This window comes from Chlorocebus sabaeus, chromosome 7 (assembly GCF_047675955.1).
Source record: "Chlorocebus sabaeus isolate Y175 chromosome 7, mChlSab1.0.hap1, whole genome shotgun sequence".
NCBI classification, from domain to species: domain Eukaryota; kingdom Metazoa; phylum Chordata; class Mammalia; order Primates; family Cercopithecidae; genus Chlorocebus; species Chlorocebus sabaeus.
The window spans coordinates 25,654,851-25,660,981 of record NC_132910.1 but is presented as its reverse complement, the minus strand read 5'-3'; positions in this window follow the sequence as shown (position 1 = coordinate 25,660,981).

Genomic DNA, 6,131 nt, shown 5'->3' with positions numbered 1-6,131 from the left:
TTGTTTGTTTTGCATTTTTGTTTCTCATCATTACTTTGGACTTTCCTAAGTACTCCTCCATGGAGACAGTCTGTACACCGTTCATCTCTTTTAGTTGTATTCCACTGTTACCATACTGGAGAACCACTGCTGTACTGGTGAGGGATATAAAAAGGGAAATGTCCTATAATCTGTAAAACAAAAAATAAAACCTTAAGCCACTCCAAGCAACTAAAGAGATCCTCTCTGGGCCTAGGGGATCCCAGAGAAAACTGAAAAACGAAATTCCTGGCCATTATGGGAAAGGAGGTCAGAAGTGTCTCATTAAATTCCATCCCTTTGGGAGTTTAGGCACAATGACCAGCATTAACATTAAAATAGAGATCATAAGATTGACAGACTCTCTGTGGCAATAAGATGCCAAATTCTAACCTGACTCATGTATAGCATTACATGAAAGATAGCAGACCCTGAGGGAAATAAAAATATTTTATCCTAAAATATATTTTTGACATATTTTGAAACAGCCCTGCAAAGTTATCTTTTATGGGGAAAATTTGCATCAGTAGGGAATCTCCATTAATGCAGCCAGTTCTTTCTCTGATCTAGGAGAGATAAATTGAGTCTCATACCTTTTAATGTCCGAAAGGAGATATTTGCTATCTATTATCTCTGAAGACTGTTACCTATTAGGTTTCATCTACATAGCAACAACCTCGGTCTCCACAAACCCCCTTATCTTACTCAAGCATTTCTTTCTACTCCAAGTCCTTAGACAAAATTTAACTCTTTCAACCAATTAGCAACCAGAAAATATTTAAATCCACCTGTGACCTTGATATAGTTTAAATAAATGTCCCTGACAAATCTTATGCTGAATTTTCATCCCCAATGTTGGAGATGGGACCTGGTAAGAATTATTTAGGTCATGGGGGCAAATCCCTCATGACTTAGTGCTGTGTATACAATAGAGAATGAATTCTCAGGAGATATATTTAAAAACAACAGCAACAACAGCAAAAAGAAATGTGTAACACCTCCTACCCCAGGCTGTCATTCCCATTCCTGCCATGTAATGTGACTGCTCCTGATTTGCCTTCCACTATAAGTCAAACCTCCCTGAGGCCTTCTCAGAAGCTAAGCAGATGTTGGCACCATGCTTTCTGTAGAGCCTGCAGAGTTGTGAGCCAGTCAGAATTATTTTCTTCATAAATTACCCAGTCTCAGATATTTCTTTATAGCAATGTAAGAATGGCCTGACACAGAAAACTGGTACCAAGGAGTGGGGGTATTGCTATAAAGATACCTGAAAATGTGGAAGCAGCTTTGGAACTGGGTAACAGACAGAGAAAGGAAGAGTTTGGAGGGCTCAGAAGAAGACAGGAAGATGAAGGACAGTTTGGAACTTCTCAGAGACTGGTTAAATTGTTGGGACCAAAATGCTAATAGTGATATATACAATAAATCCATGCTGATGAGGTCTGAGATGGAAATTAAGGACTTATTGGAAACTGGAGCAAAGTTCACCCTGTTACGCCCTAGCAAATAACTTGGCTACATTCTGTTCATGTCCTATGGATCTGTGAAAGTTTGAATTTGAGAGACATGACCTTTCTTTTTCTTTTTTTCTTTTTCTTTTTTTTGAGAGTCTTGTTGTTGTTCTCCAGGCTGGAATGCAATGGCGTGACCTTGGCTCACTGCAACCTCCACCTCCTGGGTTCAAGTGATTCTCCTACCTCAGCCTCCTAAGTAGCTGGGATTACAGGCACCTGCCACCACATCCAGCTAATTTTTTATATTTTTAATAAAAACAGGGTTTCACATGTTGGCCAGGCTGGTCTTGAACTCCTGATTTCTTAATCCACCTGCCTTGGCCTCCCAAAGTGCTGGGATTACAGGCGTAAGCCACTGCGCCCAGCCTGGAGGAAGAACTTTCTAAGCAGTAACACATTTAAGATGCAAACTGGCTGCTTCTAACAACATATGCTAAGATGCAAGAGCAAAGAAATGACTTGGAGTTGGAAGTTGTATTTAAAAGGAAAGTAGAGCATAAACATTTGAAAAATGTGCAGCCTTATCATGTGACAGAGAAAGAAAGAGTTCTTTCGGAAGAGGAATTCAAGGAGGCTGTGGAGCAACCATTTGCTAAAAAGATTTGCATAACTAAAAGGGAATCGAATGATAATATCCAAGACAATGAATAAAAGGCCTTGAAGGCATTTTAGAGATCTCTGAGGTCGCTAGCCCCTTGCAATAGAGGCCCAGGATGACTGAATGTTTTAAGGGCCAACCCAGAGGCACCACTGCCTTGCAACACCTTAGGAAGCTGCTCCTCACATCATGGCCACTGCACCTCTGGTTCTAGCCTCTGCTTAAAGGGGCCCAGCTAACTCAGGCTGCTGTTCTAGAAGGAACAAGGTATAAGCCTTACTGGCATCCATGTAGGTTAAGCCTGTAAGTTCACAGAGTGCATGAGTAAAGGAGGCGTGGCATCCTCCACCTAGATTTCAGAGGATACATGACATCCAGGCAGAAGCCCGCTGCCAGGGTGGAGCCCTCACAGAGAACCTATACTAGGACAATGCAGAAGAGAGTTGGAGGCCCCAAACAGATTCCCCACTGGGGCACTGCCTAGTGGAGCTATAAGAAGAGAACTACCATCCTCCGTATCCCAGAATGGTAGATACACCAGCAGCTTGCACGCTGTGCCTGGAAAAGTCACAGGCACTCAACTCCAACCTGGGAGAGAAGCCATGAGAGTTGAACCATGCAAAGCCACAGTGGGTGGAGCTGCCCAAGGTCTTGGGAGCCCACCCCTTGCAACAGTGTGCCCTGAATGTGGGACACGGAGTCATAAAAGATTATTTTCAAGCTGCCCTGATGGGTTTTGAACTTGCATGGGGCCTGTAGCCCCTTTCTTTTGGCTGATTTCTTCCTTTTAGAACAGGAATGTTTACCCAATGCCTATACCCCCATTATATCTTGGAAGTACATAACTTGTTTTTGATTTTATAAACTCATAGGTGGAAAGTAATTGCCTTGTCTCAGATGAGACTTTGGAATTTTGAGTTAACACAGGATTGAGTTAAGAATAAATTTCAGGGACTATTGGGAAAGCATGATTGTTTTTGCAATGTGAGGAGGACATAAAATTTGGAAAGCCAGGGGAAGAATAATATACTTTGAATATATATCCCTGCAAAATCACATGCTGAATTGTAATCCCCAGTGTTGGAAGTGGGGCCTGGTGGGAGGTGTTTGGGTCACTGGGGGACAGATTCCTCTCAACTTGGTGCTGTCCTTGCAATAGTGGGTGAGTTCCCAGTATATCTGTTTTCCAAAGTGTATGTGGCACCTCTCCTGACACTCTTTCTTGTTCCCATTCTCACCATGTGATATGCCTGCTCCCACTTTATCTTCCACCATGAGTAAAAGCTCCTTCAGGCCTCCCCAGAATTTGAGCAGATGGCAGAACCATGCTTTCTGTATATCCTGTAGAGTTGTGAACCAATTAAACCTCTTTTCCTTATATATTACCCTGTCTCAGGTCTTTCTTTACAGCTATGCAAGAATGACCTAACACTGACCTGTAAGCGCTCCTCCCATTCCCCCTCCTCACTTCAATATACCCCACCTCTTTAGGCTGAACAAATGTATACCTTCCATATGGTGATTTATGATTTTACCTATGATTCCTGTCTCTCTAAAATATATAAACTCAAACTGTAACTGAATTGCCTTAGACACACTTTCTCATAAGGCTGTTCCCTGGGCCATGGTCACTAATACTGGCTCAGAAGAAACTTCTTTATATATTTCATAGAATTCTTTTTGTCAACAATCTTGCAATTAATATGTCTTTTCGTAATTCTGTGTTCCTAGGCTGCAAACTTCACAGGTATTTCTTAGCTTTTTTTCTCCTTGTAGTGAGTAAAGAGGACTAGAGGGAGCTGGAGTAGGATAACACCCTTCCATGAGGTGGGATAAGGCTCTGGTAAAGTATTTCTTGTGGAGAGGAGGCCTTTGTTATGGAGAATGCTCTGTGCATGTTTCAAAGGGCTATGCTTTCCTTCCTCCTGCCAGGGCCAGGAGGGGCTGTTTCTCACATCTTCATCATGAGAATCTGATGGATTTTCTAGAGATAAATCCCATTAAAGTGTGTCCTTCAAGACTTCTGTCACTAGTTGTTTGTTTCTCATTCTTATAGTACTCTACACTCAGCCTCCAGCCATTTACCAATTTATCATTTTTTTTCTACCAGTTTTTGGCTTCAGCAGCTACTGCTTCAGATAAACATATTTTAGCAGTGACTCTCAAGATTCATCCATCGGTCTGGATTTTGGGGTGGTGGTTTGCCCTGTGGCCTCAGTTTTCTGATAGATCCAAGAAAATTTGTTTATTTTTAGCTTGTTCAGCTTTTTCTTATTGTAAGAATAAGAGTAATAACTTCTAAGATGTTTACACATTGGAGCTGAAACCAAATATTTATCAAATCGTTCTTTAGGTAGGAAATATATTGCTCATGAATTACATTCTTCCTTGATTTGTTCAATCTCATTCATATATGTGTGTGTGTGTATATATGTGTGTGTGTGTGTGTGTGTGTGTATATATATATATAGTTCTGGGATATATGTGCAGAACATGCTGGTTTGTTACATAGGTGTACATGTGCCATGGTGGTTTACTGCACCCATCAACCCGTCATCTACATTAGGTATTTCTCCTAATACTATCCCTCCCCTAGCCCCTAACCCCCCGACAGGCCCTGGTGTGTGATATTCCCCTCCCTGTGTAGTGAACGTCCATTCATAATTGCTACAAAGAGAATAAAATACCTAGGGATACAACTTATAAGGGATGTGAAGGACCTCTTCAAGGAGAACTGCAAACAACTGCTCAAGTAAATAAGAGAGGACACAAACAAATGGAAGAATAGTCCATCCTCAGGAATAGGAAGAATAAATATCATGAAAATTGACATACTGCCTAAAGGAATTTATAGATTCAATGCTATCCTCATCAAGCTACCACTGACTTCACAGTATTAGGATTCACAGAATTAGAAAACAACTACTTTAAATTTCATATGGAACCAAAAAAGACACTGTATAGCCAAGACAATCCTAAGCAAAAAGAACAAAGCTGGAGGCGTCACACTACCTAACTTCAAACTATACTACAAGGCTATAGTAATGAAAACAGCATGGTACTGATACCAAAACAGATATATAGACTAATGGAACAGAACAGAGGCCTCAGAAATAATGCCACACATCTACAACCATCTGATCTTTGATAAACCTGACACAATCAAGCAATGAGGAAAGGATTCCCTAGTTAATAAATTGTGTTAGGAAAACTGGCTAACCATAGGCAGAAAACTGAAACTGGACCCCTTCCTTACAACTTATACAAAAATTAACTCAAGACAGATTAAAGACTTAAACATAAGACCTAAAATCATAAAATCCCTAGAAGAAAACCTAGGCAATACCATTCAGGACATAGGCATGGGCAAAGACTTCATGGCTAAAACACTAAAAGCAATGGCAACAAAATCCAAAATAGATAAATGGGATCTAATTAAACTAAAGAGCTTCTCCACAGCAAAAGCAACTATCATCAGAGTGAACAGGCAACCTACAGAATGGGAGAAAATTTTTGCAATCTGTCTATCTGACAAAGGGCTAATCTCCAGAATCTACAAGGAACTTAAAGAAATTTACAAGAAAAAAACAACAACCCCATCAAAAAGTGGGTGAAGGATATGAACAGACACTTCTCAAAAGAAGACATTTGTGCAGCCAACAAACATATGGAAAAAAGCTTATCATCCTTGGTCATTAGAGAAATGCAAATCAAAACCACAATGAGATACCATCTCACGCCAGCTAGAATGGTGATCATTAAAAAGTCAGGAAACAACAGACACTGGAGAGGATATAGAGAAACAGGAAGGCTTTTACATTGTTGGTGGGAGTGTAAATTAGTTCAACCATTGTGGAAGACATGTGATGATTCCTCAAAGATCTAGATCCAGAAATATCATTTGACCCAGCAATCCCATTGCTGGGTATATACCCAAAGTATTATAAATTATTCTGCTATAAAGACACATGCACACTTATGTTTATTGCAGCACTATTCAC